At 43.8% G+C, this 19,769-nt stretch overlaps 1 protein-coding gene across 9 annotated transcripts in view; it reads right to left on the bottom strand.

Annotated features, from left to right (window-relative positions):
• Nucleotides 1-14,548, bottom strand: part of SEMA6D (semaphorin 6D) — a 58,450-nt gene extending 43,902 nt beyond the window's left edge. For 3 of the 9 annotated variants that reach the window (XM_061428874.1, XM_061428870.1, XM_061428872.1), the window contains exon 1: nt 14,160-14,528. The gene's annotated coding sequence lies outside the window, so the exon portion shown is untranslated. Of the gene's footprint in view, nt 1-11,438; nt 13,400-14,159 lie in introns of those variants that run through there. The other 6 variants (XM_061428867.1, XM_061428866.1, XM_061428860.1 and 3 more) reach the window with 6 other exon arrangements.
• Nucleotides 14,549-19,769: the final 5,221 nt, after the last annotated feature.

The following is a 19,769-nucleotide window of genomic DNA, read 5'->3' on the forward strand; positions in this document are numbered from 1 at the left end:
ACTGGCAAAAGTAATCATTACCAAGTTTACTTATCCACTGAGTTACTTATTTGCCTTCTCACAGGTCAGATAATTCAAGCTCTGTTCTGAGACACAGCGCCAGATGGCATCTACACTAAATACTCGTCAACCTATACAGAGATCATTAATGAGGATGGTTTCCAGGTGGTGCTAGTGATAAAGAACGTGCCTGCCAGTGCAGGAGATGTAAGAGACTTGGGTTCGATCCCTGGGTAGAGATCACCTGCAGGAGGGCATGGTAACCCACTCCAGCGTTCTTGCCTGGAGAATCCCATGGACAGAGAAGCCTGATGGATTTCTAGTCCATGGGATCGCAAAGAGTTGGACACAACTGAAGTGACTTAGCATGCACGTATGAGTGTTTTAAGGGAGATAAATGTCTCAGTTCAGTTCAGTCACTCAGTCGTGTCCGACTCTTTGCGACCCCATGAAGCGCAGCACGCCAGGCCTCCCTGTCCATCACCGACTCCCGAAGTTCACTCAGACTCATGTCCATCAAGTCAGTGATGCCACCCAGCCATTTCATCCTCTGTCATCCCCTTCTCCTCCTGCCCCCAATCCCTCCCAGCATCAGAGTCTTTTCCAAGGAGTCAGCTCTTTGCATGAGGTGGCCGAAGTACTGGAATTTCAGCTTTAGCATCATTCCTTCCAAAGAAATCGCAGGGTTGATCTCCTTCAGAATGGACTGGTTGGATCTCCTTGCAGTCCAAGGGACTAAATGTCTCAAAAAAATTTAAATCAAAGATGGCAAATTTGCTGTATTGAGACTACCATGCACTTTCTATATTTCGCATAGAAGACTCTGCAAATCAGTCAAGGTATCCTTTTTCTCCCTGACCTTAGATGTAGCCCCACACATTTCTACAACACTAGATGCAAGAGCCTTCTACCAATCAGGCTTGGCCTCTCTACTTTGAAACTCATTTTCCCTGCCTGTCCTATGTGTTCCATGGGGAATGGCTCTTCAGGGATGTAACTGAAAATTACAGGGAAATTGTGCCATGGTAGCGTATCAACCCCTGAGAGCTGAATGAGGTGCAATTACTGCTAACTGAAAATATTATCTATATATTTCTGAAAATTGAGTATAAAAACTATATTAGCAGCAATGAAGTTTTAAGTGATCTTGAAAGAAAAGGGCAAAGTGTTATAAAATGTAAATGGCAATAATAAATTTGAGAAGTGGGGCTATTTGTGTGTGTGTGTGTCTTTGTACAGACGGTTATATGCACATTCATGAGGTGGGTTCATATTTTTTGAAATCACCAGTAGATGTGATACTATGTGGCAATTAAAATACAAAGATAAATATAACATTAAGGAATGCTACTACTAGAAAGAAACTTGGAAATCATTTAGATTCTCTTTGATGCCCATCCCACCCTCACTTTGTTCTAATGAGAGCACTAGGGGCACAGAAGGCCAGGGCTTTGTCCAGAGATAGCTGGTTGGCTAATAGTGATGCCAGGCCAGGTTTCCAGATTTCCATCTCTGTCCTCTCCTTTTTAAACTGCTCAGATGGCCTTTTCAGTGATGGGACCATGTTTTGAGCTTTAAAATTACATTAAGCCTCACAAATTAGCTATTAAGTGTGTGGCAGAGAAGAAGAGAGGACAAGGAAAGAGTGAGGGAGAGATCTCTGATAACTTCCCACACTTCCTATCAAACACAGCATCTGATTTCCTGATTGACCTCTGAGGACACGAAAGCCTCATAAATTGGAGATGGTCTTGGCTGTGAGTGGGCGGGGTGACTGTCACCTGAGGAACCATATCCGACTGGCCAAGAGACACTGTCAGAGCCGGCAAAGGAGAGCCTGGTTATCTCCATCACCTTTGATCAACCATCCTTTGCTGAACCAGTAACTTCATTAAAACACTTTGTATAGTCCTCCAATGGAGAAGGCAATGGCACCCCACTCCAGTACTCTTGCCTGGAAAATCCCATGGGTGGAGGAGCCTGGTAGGCTGCCGTCCATGGGGTCTCGAAGAGTCGGACACAACTGAGCGACTTCACTTTCACTTTTCACTTTCACGCATTGGAGAAGGAAATGGCAACCCACTCCAGTGTTCTTGCCTGGAGAATCCCAGGGACGGGGGAGCCTGGTGGGCTGCCGTCTATGGTATCACACAGAGTTGGACACGACTGAAGTGACTTAGCAGCAGCAGCATAGTCCTCCAAAATGGTCCCCCATTCCTTCTTTGTTTAGTCACCCCATGAAAGACAGCTGGATTTAGGAACCCTTCAATTCAGTTATTCAGGTAAATAATATTCACCCTCCTAAGAAAAAAGTGAATGACTGCATATAGAATGCCTAGGACAAAGTAGGACATGAAGACCAGTAAGGTTAATATTTTTATTGTTACTATTATAATGATTTAAAAGCCCCCAACTGATATTATAAAAGTAACATGGCCCTCCTCACTACTTACATTCTATGATTTTATTTATTTCACTGAATGAATCAAGATTTTATTGTGAGCGGTTTGACATCATGGGGTTTGGAGTCAGACAGGTTTGGGCATGAATTCTGACTCTGCCACTGTGTGCTCCTAGCAGGTACATAATTGTAGTGGACAGAATAACGTTCCCATTCATCTCCAAAGATGTCCATGCCCAATCCTGAGAATCTGTGAATATACTGTAATATATGGAAAGAGGAACTTTGCATATGTGATTAAGTAAGGGATCTTAAAATAGGTGGATTTATCCTGGATTACATGGGTGGACCCAATGTAATCACAAGCGTCCTTAAAAGGTGGAAGAGGAAGGCAGAAGAATCCAAGGAGTCACGACTATGGAAGCAGAAGTCAGAGTTATAGGATGGCTAACTTTGAGTTTGGAGAAAGGGGCCACAGCAAAGAAAACCAGGTAGCCTACTAAAAAGCTGGAAAAGGGAAGGAAATGGATTTTTCCCTTGAGCCTCTGGAAAGAACACAGCCTTGCTGACACCTCAACTTTGGCTCAGTGAAGCCCATTTGGGATTTCAAACCTCCAGAATTGTCAGGTCAAATCCCTGTTGTTTAGACATCTAAGTTTGTAGTAATTTGTTACAACAGCAACAGGAAACTAACTGATGCTCCTGGAGCATCCGTGCCCTTATCTAAAAAATGGGAGTAAAAAAAATATGTGCCCCAAAGGGCTGACATGAGGATTAAATAAGAGAATGTAAATAAAACTCTTTAGTGCTCGGCAGAAACGAAGAACTCAATAAATGTTCACTGTCATTATGTATGATATCATTACATAGAGATGAGATGGCTATATTATGATTGTGATAAATGATGATTCCATAAAGTATAATTCATTGTATCATAATGATCCCTTGCATTTGAGTGGCACTTTGGTTTTTATGAAGCCCTTTTATCAACACTGTCTTGTGTGATGCTCATTTTAACTGCGAGTCCACAGATGAGGAGCCAGAGCCTCCGAGGGGGACAGTGCTTTCCTTAGGTCACTCAGAGAGCCCACTATTGGCCAAAGTTGGGAGTCTGAGTCATTCCAGACACAGCAAGCTGCAGATTTCATCATGTGGTTTATAGAAATATACACAGAGGGTATGGAGAATCTTAAAATGAAACAAAAATGATAAGGCCGAATGATGATGGGGTTGTTCATCCCACACAAGGCCATTTCCCACGTGGTCTCATCCAGCGGCGTTTTTTGCCCACACCTCCTGCCCCAGCTCTTGCAAGCGCAGCCTGCGGCCTGTCTCAAATGCATCTAGTCAATTGTGCAAAGCACAAGGGAAAAGATTTCATCCTGACCGCAGCAGGCAATCACCTGATGCCCTGAAGCATGAAGTTTGATTACCCTTATCTCAGTTTATCATTAAATCAAAGACTGTTGCTACGAATACTGGACCAGGACTCCATTTATGAAATGATATACACCAGTCAGCAGAAGTGAGTGAGTGCCCTTTTCTCTCTTAATTTGTGCTCACTGGGAGGATCCTTTGCAAACTAAGAAAAAAAAAGTCTCTTCAGCTTTGAGATTTTATTACTCTTTTCACTCTTTCATGAGCTGGCCGGGTTGCCTTTGGCTCATATGTATTCTCCCTGTGTTGTGGGCAAGAGGTTTGCGACCTACTACCCAGTGCCCTGCCAACACTAGTCTTGATGTCTAGCACCTTGCTTGGATGGGAATCTGAATGTTACAAGATGCTGGGCAAACTGCAGGTGCTCTGAAGTTTGAGAAACCCTGGCTACATCAGAGCATCATTTCCCAATTTGTGGTCAAGATACCATAGAATGTGAGTCACTTGAGGAGTTTGCTGAAAATGCTAACACTGGGACCTCATGCCAGACCCAACAACACAGACCCACTGGTGCTGGGGCCCTGGGAATCTGCATGTAGCCCTAGGTGATTCTGATCAATTTTAAAGTTTGAGGACCACTGGTAGAGATCAAAGATGTGGGTGATGACAGCAATGGGCCTGATTTTCCATGATGTTATTCAGGCTTTAATTGGCCTAGAGGGCAAACAGCATAGAACACATGCCAATCACCTACATTTTGTCCTTCAGCCCAACCATCCGTGGAGCCAGATTTCTGACATCATGGATCTGAAATGGCTGCTATCTGGGTCAGGGCTAGGCAACTAGGCATCAAGGTCTGGGTACATCTCAAGGGCCTTGGAGCTCCCCTGCCACATTCCCCTCTCCAGTCTGGCTGAATGTGTGGCAAGCGTAGTGTGTGGGGGTGGAGGAGAGCTGGTTGTAAAACTGGCTTCAAGGTCTATATATCAGTCAAAGAGATATGACAGAACCACATGTGAAAAGACTGCATAGTATAAGGGCTGAAAGCATGGGCCTTGGAGCCAGACTGCATTTACTTTTACTTAACAGACACTGAGATAAATATAGTACGCACTACAGGCCAAGTAGTGCCGTTCAAATATTAATTCATTTACGTCTCACAAACACCCCACCAGGTGGCTACCACTCACCATCGTCCACCTTTCATGTCAGGAAACTAAGGCTCAGAGAGGTTAAGTAATTTGCACAAAATCACACAGTTTATTGATCACATAGCCAGGACTCACACCCCAGTAAGCTGGTGCCAGAGTTCATGTCCTTAACCACCGTACTAAGTTGCTTCTCACGGGCCCAAGTCCCCTGGTTCTAGTACTCATTAGTTGTCTGACCCTGGTAAAATTACTTAATCTCCCATCCCTGTTTTCTCCTGTGCAACAGGAATAATAACAGTAGCACCCACCTCAAAGAATTCTGACCAGAAGATTTAATATATTCACTTAAAAGAGTATCAAGCGCACAGTAAGCACTTAATAAACGCTGAGTTAGCTACTCATCCATCCTCCACTCTCAGGGGTAGCATGAGGATTAAATCAGATAATATACGTAAAGTACCAGGCACAGTGCCATAGCACCCAGTAAGCATACGGTGAGGGTTAGCTGTTATTATTAGGCAAGTTGAGCCAGGACGGTTTATTTTAGGTTTTGTCTGGAAGGCAACTGTGTTCTATGCAAGGGGAGGCGGCACGCCCTTCACTTCAGAAAGTAATTGGGTAGGAGCCAGACTAATTATTAAATCCAACAGGTTCTCTGCTTTAGGTCACTGGAATATTCCTGAAAAGTTCCTAATACTGAATTCGTATATGCTTAACCCTTTTCCCTCACTGACCTCTTATCATTTCTGATTGATCTTTCATTGGCAGTGATTCTTCAGACTAAGAATCTGCTCTCAGACTGTCATGTAACCGTTAACTTATAAAAGACTTAAATATACCAAGGAAAATTGAACCACTGGAGCATTTCTTGGCCAAGCAATTGGCTTAATCATCCCTTAATGTAATTGTTTTCATTTTACTTTTCCTTTAGTATGTGTTCTTGTGCTTATACTTCTGAGAACTTCTGGTATTTCCTCTCAGAAAGCTTATGTTGTTTAGACGCTCAGCCGTGTCCAACTCTTTGCAGCCCTGTGGACTATAGCCTGCCATCCTCTATCCATGCAATTTCCCAGACAAAATACTGGAATGGGTGGCCATTCCCTTCTCCAAGTGATCTTCCCAACCCAGGGGACGACAGAACCCATGTCTCCGGCATTGTTAGGTGAATTCTTTACCACTGAGCCACCAGGGAAGCCCAGAAAGCTTATCACCTCCACTGTTTAATGTAACTGTGGATTGATTACAATTTATGGTAACTCAAGGGGTTAATAACGGCGTGGGAATCCTCATACCCAAACAGCCCCACATAGAGGAGGGATGGGCATGGGGGGAAGCAGGGAGAAGGTAAGAGAGTTGGGAAGGCAGGATGGGGGGAGCCACTAATGGGGGGTGAGTTATCCTCAAAGCTCAGACTCAGGAAGGGATGCTAGACCCCCAGGGTCCCTCAAGGATGGGTCTTCCAAGGGGAGTATTACATCAGTAACTGCACATTGTTTGCTGCTGCTGTTTCACTTGTTCTATCAGGAGAAGGTTGCCAGAGTTCCAACCCCATTGCTTGCACAGTTCAGCAGGCATGATAGATTATAACTACGATTGAATAAGAAGTTAAGACGCAATTAACATGTTTACTACAATATTTGCAACATGTATACTATGTGTCACACACTCTGCTAAGTTACAGGGCTGAATAAAACAGTCTAAGCTCCTGGGGCCTGCAGTCGAAGGAGCACCTGGAGTCCAACTCATGCTTTTCTCACAATTTCAACAAGTTGCTGCTCTCTCTCTTCCACTTCCTGTCTCCACATCCTCCCCAAACCCCTATCTACATGTGCAACCTGTTCTTTGTTAAGAGTCTACACCTAGTCTTTTCAAGTTAAAGCAAAAAGCTGAAGCCCATGATGCAGCAACCTTCTAGTCTGAGTCTTATAAACCCCTCTGTGGGGGCAACCGGCTTGCAGGGTAATATGAGGCAAACCACGTGATCCTTTGCCATGCCCTGTGTAACACTGAACCAGTTGGCAATTGATGTGGGGGTTTTAGCTCTGATCACGAAGCAAACTCCTGAATCATCCCAAGATTGATCCCATCCATTCTGATGGCTTAAGCTGCAGGGCCATCTGCTGATCAGCTCAGTACAGTAGACCAGAGACACTCAGTAAATATTTGTGGATTTGCATGGCAAACTGCTTCTTCACACCTGAAACGCAAGTCTAGGTCAGGACTCAGAAGAGGACAAGTGAGCTAGACCCCCCGCCCCCACCCCTGGGCCTTTGCCTAAGCTGTTCTCTATGCCTGGAATGCCCTCCCTCTCAGCACCTCGCCTACTGCGCCTCAGTGTCCACCTGTCCAAATCCTACCTAGTTCAAGGACCAGCTCAAATATCAGCACTCCACAAAGCCTTCCCTGACCACCCTAGCCAGAAATAACTTCTCACTGCTCTCAATTTCCATAGATTCGTGTGTGTTCTGGCACTTAAGACACTGGCCATTTTATTTTGGCTGTGTGTTTACCTCGTCTTCAATACACCACTCAGTAAGAGCCTTGAGCTCTGGATCCATGTCAGTTCCTCTTTGAACTGTTTCCCCACCCTGGCACCTCCTTGTACGGAGTAGACACTTGGTAAAAATTAGCTGTATGAACAAATGGTTACCCCAGCAATGACAAAAACAGAAGCAACTGCAACATTCTTTATCCCTCCTTTTTCTATCTCTCCTCCTTCTTCTTCAATAGCTTTTAAAAATACATTTACTTGATCTACCAATTACCCAGGGGAGGTTTGGGGACTTGGTGATATATGTAGACAACTCTGCAGACCAAAAAGTGTTTCCAGAGACCCTTCTAATGACAAAGGAGGCCCTGACCAATGTAGGTGCTGGAGGAGTCTGCGTCCCTGGTCTACTGACAGCTGGCTCCTGGGAATGGAAGTGTTATTTTCTCAAAGAGCTTCATCTGCTCTGGTTCATATGTGCCAGTTCCTCGCCTGAGTAGAAACTCCTGACTTTATTTTTGAATACAGACTCCAATAATAGGCTAAGTAATTGCAGATCTTCCCAAGGATTTTTTATACATGTACCAACATATTGGACTTTTAAAAACCCGTATTGCCTTTCCATAAATAAATGTTGAAAACCTTAAATTTCAGCACTATAGGTAGTGGTAATGTGTATTTGTTTTTTTTCCCTCCTATAGGAATCCTGAATCAAAAAGATCAACCAAAAGTACTGACGCATGGGTGATGATTTCTCAAACAACATATCTGATTACTCACAGAGGTAAAAGGATTCTCCCTCAGCTATAAGGAAGAAAAGTGTATATTATAGTATAATATGCAGTCAAATTTCAGTAATACACTTTTCATCGTCATGCCACTAAAGCTTGAACAGCTGCAGCTCTCACTGTCTTTGCTGATGGGGCCCATAAATACTCCTGGGAAATGGGACAAAGATACATAATGGATCTTCACCTGCCAAGATCAGGGAAATGAATGTCAATCGCACTCTGATGCAGAAGCACTTTTTGGTAGAGTGATGAATATTGCCATTTGTCCTGTGCCATGCAATTTTGGACAGGAAAACCTAACAGGGAAAAAATGGTGGGAGAAGATGCTACCCTAGGACACTTGGAAAGAAGGGTATATCATAATTATTTGCCTAACGGGAATTAAAATGAAGAAGAGTGTGTCAATACAGTTTCGTTCAGAGAAAGGCCAAAAGTTAAGAGCATACATATTCTGCACGTATCATTTCAATCAATGCAAAGATTTCCCTCAAAATAGAACTCTTTTATTGAAAAAGAATGTCAGAAGAATCAAGGAGTTGGAAAATTGCCTGGGGGTCCAGATTCCTGAAAACAACTCAGTGCAGTGATGGCACGGTGGGCTGAGATGTCAGGCAGACCTGAGTTCAAATGCTTACTCCACTACTTCTCTGCTCTATCATCTCAGGACAATGACCTGACTTCTCAGGTGCTTGAGTTTCTTTTTCTGCTTTTTTGATAAAGCAGTGATAATAACAGAACCCGCCTTAACCATCCCAGCTGTCTGAGTGTTACAGGACATAATTAAGATAAAGATCTTAGCGTAGTACCTAGAAATTAGTAAGCAGACTAATGATAAGTGATCGTTGTCAAGGTCGCTGCTTTCTCCTCTTTCTTCTCCACCATCATCGTCACATCATCCCAGGTATCTTGTAGCTGATTTCATTAGTAAACATTAGAAAAAGAGGTGAGAAGACTAGCTCCCACCAAATTATGAGACCCTCTCCCCCTCCTATCAATTCAGTCGCTCAGTTGTGTCTGACTCTTTGCGACCCCATGAACTGCAGCACGCCAGGCCTCCCTGTCCATTGCCAACTCCCTGAGTTTACTCAAACTCATGTCCATTGAGTCGATGATGTCATCCAACCATCTCATCCTTTGTCGTCCCCTTCTCCTCCTGCCTGCAATCCTTCCCAGCATCAGGGTCTTTTCCCCTTCCTATATCAAACTCCAAAAGCAGTACTTATAAAATCTTTTTCTTTTAAAAGCTTGGCAACATAACCTTACAAACATGTCCACCTAATTCATGCCATTCTCGCTTTAATAAGCAATGGCTACTGTAACAGGTATCTTAACTGAATAAAAGGAAGAGAAAACAAAAGTTATAGAATGCACTGTGTTCCATTAGGCTTGGGTCTCAGATAATTAGGTCCATTACATGTTCTTTGTGATAAAAGATAAAACAATGATGTGTTCACTTCTTCAAACAACCAGACAGGGTCTTTTTCTGTTTCAGTCATTCGGGATCACCAGCTAAAGGCATTTCATTCTTTTCTTCCCCTTTTCGGTAGACTGAGTTTTAAAGGTCAAGGATGAGTGATGACTGAATGACTCTTTCTAATTCTGTAATTCTGGTGATTTAATTGTATCAAGTCTGAAGAGGCTTTCCTGTGAGTCCTGTAAGGTTGAGGCAAGCCTCCTCTTAAGTGGAACAGGCCACGGGCAAGCCAGCAGGGTCTTTCTGCAGGTCCCCCCGCCTCAACCGCCCCTAAAGTGGGTGAGGGGCACAGCACAGGTTGGCAAACAATGGAAACTTCCTGTTCTGGGTGTTAACTTTAGTTACCACAGCCAGACAATGCTGCCAGTGGTGTGGAAGAAAAAATTGCTATAGCCAGCTGTGTTGTTCACAGTCGGATGGATTCTGTGTAGCTCCAAATGGTGATGGAGCCAGCAGCCTGTTGTAGCCAAGGACAGAATGATGGATGATCTACATACTGTGTCCAAGTAGAGAGAATGGCAGAAGTTCACTTCAGGGTTGTTAAAATGCTAATCTGGGTGAGTTAACAAAAGCTTAATAGAAAAGAAAAGTTTGAGAAATAGGTATACCTCATGTGGTACCTATGTGGAGCACTGATTTGATTGCTCTTGGTTACATAAACAGTTGCTTTTCAAAGTAAGAACATTTCCTTGTTTTCCTGTTGGGATGAATGGAAGCAGAATCACTTATCAGCTGCACTGCCATGCTGTCAGGTCTGAGGAGAAAAAGTCAGCCTGACAATAGCCACCGTAACTGAAAAGGTTACGATATGCTTAATATAGTTATATGATTTCCATTCTCACCACGTGTCATGGGAATAAATCAAAACACACTTTTTTCCCCCAACTGGAAGTTGGCAGCTGTTCACAAAATAAGCTGCAACCTAAGACACTGGCTTTGGTAGATTTTAATGCTAAGTCTCCATTCACAGGAGCTACTGACAGCGAGATCTCCAGCTCCATTGACAGTTCCAACATGTGAATTACACTACTAGTACATTGCATTATTACTGTTGAAGGCAGGAAGATTGGCCCCTTGTAAATATCTGGTATGGACAATCTTGCCTTAAAACCTTTAGGATGAAATAACATGCTTCAGAAAAAGATGCAGATTTACATTTCTTGCCAAATGATCCAGTTTTGCCATTCTCTGTTTCTTTAGATTCTTACTAAGTTTAACGTAGAGAAACACGTCTGCCTCATGTGATGTTGGAACACTGGCTAGCATAGCTCCTTGTAAACGACAGGGACTCTATAAATGCTGACTGCCTTGCATACCCCAAGTGCCTCTTGCTTCCTCTAGGAATGAATCTAGAATGGGCAAGCTTAAAGTCTATTAATTGAAATAAAAGGTAATATTTTATCTTGCAATATGCTAAGGAAAGCGTTCACCTCCTACTCCTACACCAATAATGGTTAGGCATTTAGCCAGGCTCTTAACTCTGCATAAAATGCATCAGAAGGGTGAAAAATGACCCTATTTCAAATGCATTTTTCACTCTTTGTAACTTAGTGAAACTCAAATGCAAGAACAATGACTAAGCTAATTACCAAGGTTTATTATGATGGAGCAGCAAGAAGTGAAGAACTTCTCCAGTTTCAATAAGTCCTTAACAATTATGGGTATCTTCGCGAATCCAAGCTCTGATTCCTGCTTACTTTGCTTGTGTGCTTTAAAGAAACAGAAATCACCACACAGGATTCAGGGGCCTACTTACCCCAGAACAGGTACTGGACAGATCCTTCCTGTTTAGCAAGCAGCGAGTGAACTGACGTCCACTGGGTTTCTAAGTAAGTAACCCCCACTCTACAGTTAACGTCACAACCATCTTTCAAATCCATCAAATGAGGGGAGACAAGGCCAGATGGTGCTATTAGAGGACTTCAAAATAAATAAGTAACTAATAAATAAATAAAAGAGGACAAGGGCAGAATGCCCACAAATCTAAATCAAAGTCAACTTAACAAGCTGTTTGGTGAAGGAGAAGCCACAATAATCCTGGCACATTGTCCTGAATCACAGAAATGTTTCTCAAAAAAAAAAAGTTCACCTATGTAGCATCCCTCATAGAAACAAAGACAGGTAACAACTAGAATCCAGTCCGAACTAGGTGCTGGCTGTTAAAATCTCACCAAATATACCACTGGAAAAAAACAGTCTGCTAAACAACACATTTGGAAATCTCAGGGATTTTTTGACTTAACTGTCTTTCTAAGGGAGCAATCCAGGGACCTAAATCAAAGCAGACACCAACTATAAAATACAAAACTCAAGTTATGGCTGGGCTACAGTTTATTTACTTAAAGATGTTCAAGTTCATGGTAACATAGGCTTACATCTCAGAACTTACTTAGCAATTTCTATTTATCTGAGCCAGGGTAAATGTCTGTATAGTACTCACCATCCTGACAGAATATGCCTGTCACTTACTACATTAAACATGACTACACACAACTTAATTTCTTGAGTTAGATACCAAAGAGAGGGAGGGGATTTTTCAACCACATGAGTAAGCCAGCATCAACACCTATTGTTAAACCACCAAAAGAACAGTAAAATCCTCACCTTGAGCTGTCTGGGATAAGATTTCTCAATTCTACAAGAAAGAAACCTTGAAAAATTTCTCCAAACAAGTATCTGTCCAATTCTGGGCAGGGAGGGGAGACCAAAGCAGATTAGAAAAATGTTAAACCTTTCCCTCGGACTTCAGCCTTGAATAAAAGAATCCACTTTACTGGCCCAAATATCAAGTAGAGGGAAGGATAATCCTTAAAAAGCAACATTTTACTGCAGATTTAAATTCTTAGGATCCAGAAGTTCTTGGGAAAACTGTCCCAGTCATTTCTTCTCCCAAGTAACTGGAAACACTACGGTTATTTTTAAGGGAAAGCAGTCGCCCACAGCAATGGACATAACGGCCAATGACTGTTTACAAAGTCTGTATGTCTATAATAATCCTTCTGTGTGAATCTCCCAGCTGAACGCGGTGAGAGGTTGGGACGCTGGAACTTCGGTTGGTTAGTGACTGGTCACCTCGGAACGGAGAGTATTACTCTGTTTCTCTAACACTGCTACCTCACTCCTCTCTAGCTCCTTGGCATTTAGCTCTTCTCAAGTTCGGGATTTAAAGAATCACCTGACAGCAATGGTCCCAAGAGTCTATACGGCAAAAAATTTCCAAACCCAGTTCTCATCCACACCTTCAAGTCCTTATGACCTTTATTTCAATCCAAGAGTTATACATGATAGAGGAAGCTTTAAGCCCTTCCAAATTACCCAAGGCAGCTGCAGTATCAGTTTCTGCAGACTAGGAACAAACACCACCGCTGTCAAGACGGGAAATAAAAGTTTCCCTACCTTCTCCTCACCATCCCCCTTGCCAGCGGCTGCCGACGCGCGCGGCGGCTCCCTCCCGGCTGCGGATGCCTCTAGCCGCCGGAGAAGGGGCTCATGCAAAATTGACTCTTCCTTATTTGTTTCCATCCATAATTGATGGGTAGATGAGAACGTAACACATCTCAGCGCTGGGCTCTTGCCGCCTGGCGGAGACCCTGTCCAAGACGCTTCCGTAAATCATTTCCAGCGGGAGAACAAAGCACGGAAAGTTGCGGGGGAGAGTGGCTGGGAAGAGAAACCCGGGCGCCGGGTGGGAGGCGGGGGTGGGCGGTGGGCAGCACCGGGCCCCGGAGCCCGCCTCAGTGTGCTCGGCCAGCAGGGGGAGAGGGAGGGTGGGAAGTGGCCGCCCTCGGGGCAGAAGCCTGGGGGCTGGGGAGGGGCCGAGTCCCCCGAGCCCCCGCCCCTCGGCACTACCGGTGGGCCGTCCGACCCCGAGGCGCACCGACAGGTAGCTGGCGTCGGCCAAGAGCTGCCCGGGTGTCGGCGGCTGCGCTGCGCCCCTTTTCCTGGCGCGGACGAGTGCTAGCCCGTCCACTGCTTGCCTGGCCCGGCGATGCCGGAGTCTGCTCCGGGGCTGCCGGGCGGGCGGAAGCGGCCGGCGGAGCCCGCAGCCGGCTCCTTTAGCCTCGGCTCGGCGGTGGCGAGAGCTGGAGACGTGGTGCCCGGCACCTAAGCAGCTCGGGTTCCCCCTAAGGTGTGGGGGAGCGCGGAGCTGGTGCTGCCTGGCAAGAAACTTTTGCTAGCTCCTTCCTTCTCCTCCGTTTTTTTTTTGGGGGGGGGGCACAATGTTGAAGGGCCCCTCCCCCCAAGCCTCCAGCAATGCCAGTTTTGACGCGTCCACCAAACCTCTCCAGCCTTTTGCGCGTCCCTTGCATGGCAGGCGGAGAGCTGCTTGGAAAAGAAATCAACTCTCCAGTGCCAACGCACACACATCCGCACACGTACACACACACACATTAGAAGCGATTCAGGCTCTAAGGATCTGGGTCCGATCCCCACCAGGCGCCTAGGGCATTAGCAAATTTTTATAGGGCTGTCTTACCTCATGGGGGGAGGCTTGGTTTAAAAAAATAATAAAAGCTTGTTACGCCCAAGGAGAAATGAAAATAAAAAATTGAAATATATATATATATATCCCTGTGTCTCTAGGTTTTGGTTTCTTCGGTATAATCCTGAAACTCGCCGCCACCAGTCCTTGCAGCAGCAGCAGCGACAGCAGCAGCCGGACCAAGCGGGAGCAAAACAAATCGAGGCACGGCAAATGGTGTAATTCGATCCATCTCCAAGTCAATCCATCAGGCGAGCCGGAGTCTCGTTCCCTCCCCGCACTCGGCAGCTCGCGGCGCGGGGCCCACCCCCGGGCGCGGACAGCAGGAGGCGCGGGCGGCCCGGCGCGCTCGCTTGTCCGAGCGCCGCGGCCAGCGCCGCCTGGAGGCCCCCAGCCCGGCGCCGCGGCCAGGCTGACCCCTCGGTGGCCTCCGCGTCCCTCCTCCCCGGCGCTCGGTTGCGCGCCCTCCCTCTCGCCACCTCTCAAGAGCTGCTCCTTCCAGCAACTCCCAGCGCCTCAGTCATCCGGCTCGCGGCGGCTGCTGCAGCCTGCGAAGCAGCCTTTTCGGTTTCCCCCCTCTTTCCCTCTTTTTTCTCTCTCTGAAAGATTTTTCAGAGCTTTCCTCCAGACATCTAGAGGACAAATCATTGCAGCCCAGAGGAGCTGCAGGCACAGTTGTTCCGTAAAGTTATGCCTTACTTTCTGATCTAAGATTTATTTTTTTATGCACATCCTTACAAGCCCGCCCCCATATTACCTTTGTCGCCCCTCCCCCCACAACTTCTCTTTATAACCACTAAGCAAAACAGCTGGGGAGAAGCAATCAAACATTGTTTTATCTTTACAAAATACAGAAATTGCCTACTAAAAATCCCATTTCTACTTTGAATGAAAGCCATTCAGTACAGTATAATTTTGTAGGCTAATGAGCCGGTTTTCCAGGCAAGTGTTTCGTGTAATATGTTGTGGGAGAAATGAAAATGTCCTTGAAGTGACATCATTTAAAATTGACTGTCACAAAGGAAAGGAAAAAAGTCACACATTTAAAAACGAGAGGATTTTAATTCAAACTTCATATCCAAGAACGGGCTTAGTTTTATTAAAATTTCCAGTTGAATTATGACTCACTGAGGGTTCTAAATGGCTGGAATGAACCATGATGCCCTCATTTAAAGAAAAAGACGAAAGCTTTTCCGCCAAACTTTTAATTTTCATTTGAGCATGGTTAATTACCGTGAAAGAGAGAAGGGGGCAAAGTATTTTCCTTTCTTCAATGGTTCCTGCTTCTCCCAAGCACAGTTACCTGTTTACAGTTAGAAAAAAAAAATACCCGGTTCTGAGTTATTTATGAAACTTCCAGGACAGCCTTGAAAAGGAACTCAAAAAAGACACCCCAAGGAACTGCTGCAGGATTCATCCGGAGAACTGTTTCCTTACTAGTTAACACTTTGTTACCAAAAGGAAGAAAGAGGATGCACCCGGAGTCTTTTAAAATATAAGCTCTCTTCCTGCTGTTCTTCCCATTCCAAGTAAAGGGTAGGGGGCGGAAAGAACAGCTTTGGCAACACAGCTTTGTGATTTTTCTGTTGTTGTTAAGGCTTTTGTTGGCTGGCTGGCTGGTGTTTTTGGGTTGTGCTGGGCTCTGACATCATTGCAAGTTACTTGGCAGTCAGGGCCCTTCCCCAGCCAACTTCTGACCCAGAAAACTCTGCCTCTTTCACTCGTACCCAGTCATTCTGTCATTTCTCCATCAAGAGAGCAAGCCCCGCTGCAGGCAGAGGGTTCTGTGCATTGAATGAATATGCAAAGGAGTGACCAGTGGCTTGACGAATCATATCGCCACCCACCTAGAGGCAGAAAGCTTACGAGTTGTCCTCTGTCTGCAGTAGCAGCCAAGGAAAAAAAAAAAAAAAGTTGAGTTCTCCAGATTTGTGAATTCTTTGTTGAAATTCTGCGATGGCCAGCTTTAAAGAGTACCACCCCAGAGAGTGCCATTTACCTTAGACTGAGTTTTAAATTCAAGAATGAAAACACCTTTTAGGTTGCAGAAGAATATGCTGATAGGTCATTTCGAGCCAAGGATTAGACATGTTTTCAGTCTAAGTAGCAGTGTACACCTCAAAGCCAATCCCCATGTTTGGTCCAGTACGGAAAGAGAGAGACAAAAGCGGACAGTTTAGTGACACCGAAAGAATGGTAAAGAACACTTTTACTGAGTGTTACTTTTACCAAGTAAAAGTGCAAACTTAGGTGAGTTATTCAGGCTCTATATTCAAGGTGTAATTTGTAAGAAAAAGAACTTTTCAACAACTAGAAGATTAAAGGCTATAACATTCATATGCCCACCACTCAACTTCAACACATTTTAACATTTTATGTGTTTGTTTCAGATGTATTTTAGAAATAACACATTATAGTGGAAATCTAAAAAAAAGAAAAGAATCAAAATATTACTTTTGGTCAGATAAAAATATTATTCTTAAAGATTAGTCATTTCTCTGGTTCCCAGGGTCTTGAATGTCAAGAAAATGACACTCTTTTTTCATTTGGGTTTTAGTGGAGAGAAATCTAAGGGAACTGCTCACTCTGTGCAGTTTATTAGCATTTGTCCTTTCAGTTGATTTTACACACTTAACCTTTTAGCCCTGTTTACTTCTCCAGTCAGACTGGACTTTCTCTGCTCACTACAGTATGCTTTAGGCTCTAGCTGCTGTTGCGTGCTCAGTCCTGTCTGACTCTTTGCCACCACATGAATTGTAGCCCACCAGGCTCCTCTGTCCATGAAATTTTCCAGGCAACAATACTGGAATGGGTTGTGACTTCTTACTCCAGGGGATCTTCCCAAATCAGGGCTTAAACCCTAGTCTCTATCTCCTGCATTGGCAGGTGGATTCTTTATCACTGTGCCACCTGGGAATCCCTTAGGCTCTAGCATAGCCCTGCTGTGTAAAGTTCCCCGCTGTCACACTGTCTCTTGTCTCCATGTCTTCACTTTTGTCTGCTTCTTGGGGTACTCTTTCTCCATCACTTCAGGTACTTTAGTTTCTGCTTTTCTTGACTTTTAATCATTTAATAATTTCACTTAGGTGTCCGAATTTCCCTTATCCCACTAGCCCGCAAGATGGATATAAGCATCTCTCTTCTGTATTCTCCTAGCAAGTTCACTTCTCTAATTTACCAAATGGAAGGGAAAATAATTGCTCAGGATGTCTTCCTTACTGGGTGCTTCTTAACTGCGAAGATCTTGTCTTATTTACCCGGATAACCCCAGTGCCTAGCACAGTGCCTGGCATTTAGTGGACACTCAACAAGTACTTGTTAAATAGATCTGGCAAGGGAAGCCACAACTTTCCCAACTACTCTTTTATGTGCTGAACCAGAGAATACAGTCTTCACAGTAGGGATTGATTCATTGGTATCCCCAGGGCAAGCACAGTATCTATGCAAGGGTGTTTGTTGAATGAGTGAAGAATGAATGAATCAAGAAAGAAAGAAGGAAGATATTTGGCTCTTTTAACACCTAGAAAAAATACTTAAAATGGTCTGTGTTTTAGATAGTTAAGGATTTTGCTTTTGTGTTATCTGTATACATCTCCCAGCAGTGATGTGATAAGTAATAACTTCTTTTACAATCTATTTTTTTGTCTGTTTGCTTTAGGAAAAGTTCAAAATTTTGTTTCTATGTTTCATTTCTAATACAGCTTTAACAATAAAATTCATCTGAAAATTATAGAAAATCAGTGTGTAACTGTAAAAGTTTATCAATCATCAGAGAATACCACTCCTTAACTATTACAGCTATTAAATAAAACATTAGTGCTTACTGTGTATCAGTCTCTTTTAAGCATTTTAAAAATATTAATGTGCACAACAATTCTATGAGTTAAGTATTATTATTATCTACATTTTGTAGAAGAAGAAACTGAGGCTTAAAGGGTTTAAGTGACTTGCCTAAGGCCACGCTGGTAGTAATTGTGTAAGAGAAACCTAACCTCTTACTTAGTTATAATAGTGGTTAATACTGAGGTCACAGTTAACAGCAGTGGTAAATACTGAATTCTTTGAAAACATTAGACAGTTCAGTTCAGTTCAGTCGATCAGTCGTGTCCGACTCTTTGCAATCCCATGAATCGCAGCACGCCAGGCCTCCCTGTCCATCACCAACTCCCGGAGTTCACTCACACTCACTTCCATCGAGTCGATGATGCCATCCAGCCATCTCATCCTCTGTCGTCCCCTTCTCCTCCTCCCCCAATCTCTCCCAGCATCAGAGCCTTTTCCAATGAATCAACTCTTCGCACGAGGTGGCCAAAGTACTAGAGTTTCAGTTTTAGCATCATTCCTTCCAAAGAACACCCACGGCTGATCTCCTTTAGAATGGACTGGTTGGATCTCCTTGCAGTCCAAGGGACTCTCAAGAGTCTTCTCCAACACCACAGTTCAAAAGCATCAATTCTTTTCGGTGCTCAGCTTTCTTCCCAGTCCAACTCTCACATCCATACATGACTACTGGAAAAGCCATAGCCTTGACTAGACGGACCTTTGTTGGCAAAGTAATGTTTCTGCTTTTGAATATGCTCTCTAGGTTGGTCATAACTTTCCTTCCAAGGAGAAAGCGTCTTTCAATTTCACGGCTGCAGTCACCATCTGCAGTGATTTTGGAGCCCCCCAAAATAAAGTCTGACACTGTTTCTACTCTTTCCCCATCTATTTCCCATGAAGTGATGGGACCGGATGCCACAACCTGGATTCAAATCCAGACTCCCGCTGCTCCTGGGATAATTTATTTAACTACACTGTTCATCAGTCTTCTTACCTGTGAAACAGGAGTCATAACAATACTTCAAATGGATTTTATGAAAACTGAGTGTGATAATGCATGTAAAGTGTTTAGTATCTTACCTGGAACACTGCAAGCACTGAATAAATATTAGCCAATGTTATTATACATGCCCTGTAGGCAGAGCAACCTTGGAATCCTGCAGAATTGGATTAGAAACTTAATCCAACCTCACACTAAATGTGAGACTTAGGGTAAAAGCACGTGGTATACAATAGGTTTGCAATAAATTTTTGTTCCATTCCATTGCTTTAATTTCCTCATCTATGTGTGTGTGTGTATATTATATATATATAAATTCAGATATACCACTTACTATCCAGTTGATATGAAATAACATTTTGCATGAATTTTCATGAATCATAGTTTAGAATGTAGAATTTCATGTTTCAAAATAAAAAGCTAGAGGTACTGAAATTTCAAAGGTAGCTATAGCTTCTGTGATTACTTTAATTTGGAATGCACATATAGTATTCCTTGCGTTCGCACATTATAGAAAGTGCTTTTGTGCCAAGGGATTGCTTTCAAAACTAATCTAAGCTCTCCATGACATGATAAATCATTAATAATATAGACCCAAATCTCAGCATCTGCATAGGCACAGCTGGTCTCCTGTGTCAACAGTCTGCATATGAAAGTGACTCTGCCAAGATATTTCATTTTAATGAAAAATATTTATCATGATAAATCTTAAACCTCAAGATTTTACTGACATAATTCATTTCTATTATTATGTACTATGATAGCATACCACCACAGTTCTG

The sequence above is a fragment of the Bos javanicus genome, chromosome 10 (assembly GCF_032452875.1).
Source record: "Bos javanicus breed banteng chromosome 10, ARS-OSU_banteng_1.0, whole genome shotgun sequence".
Taxonomy (NCBI): Eukaryota; Metazoa; Chordata; class Mammalia; order Artiodactyla; family Bovidae; genus Bos; species Bos javanicus.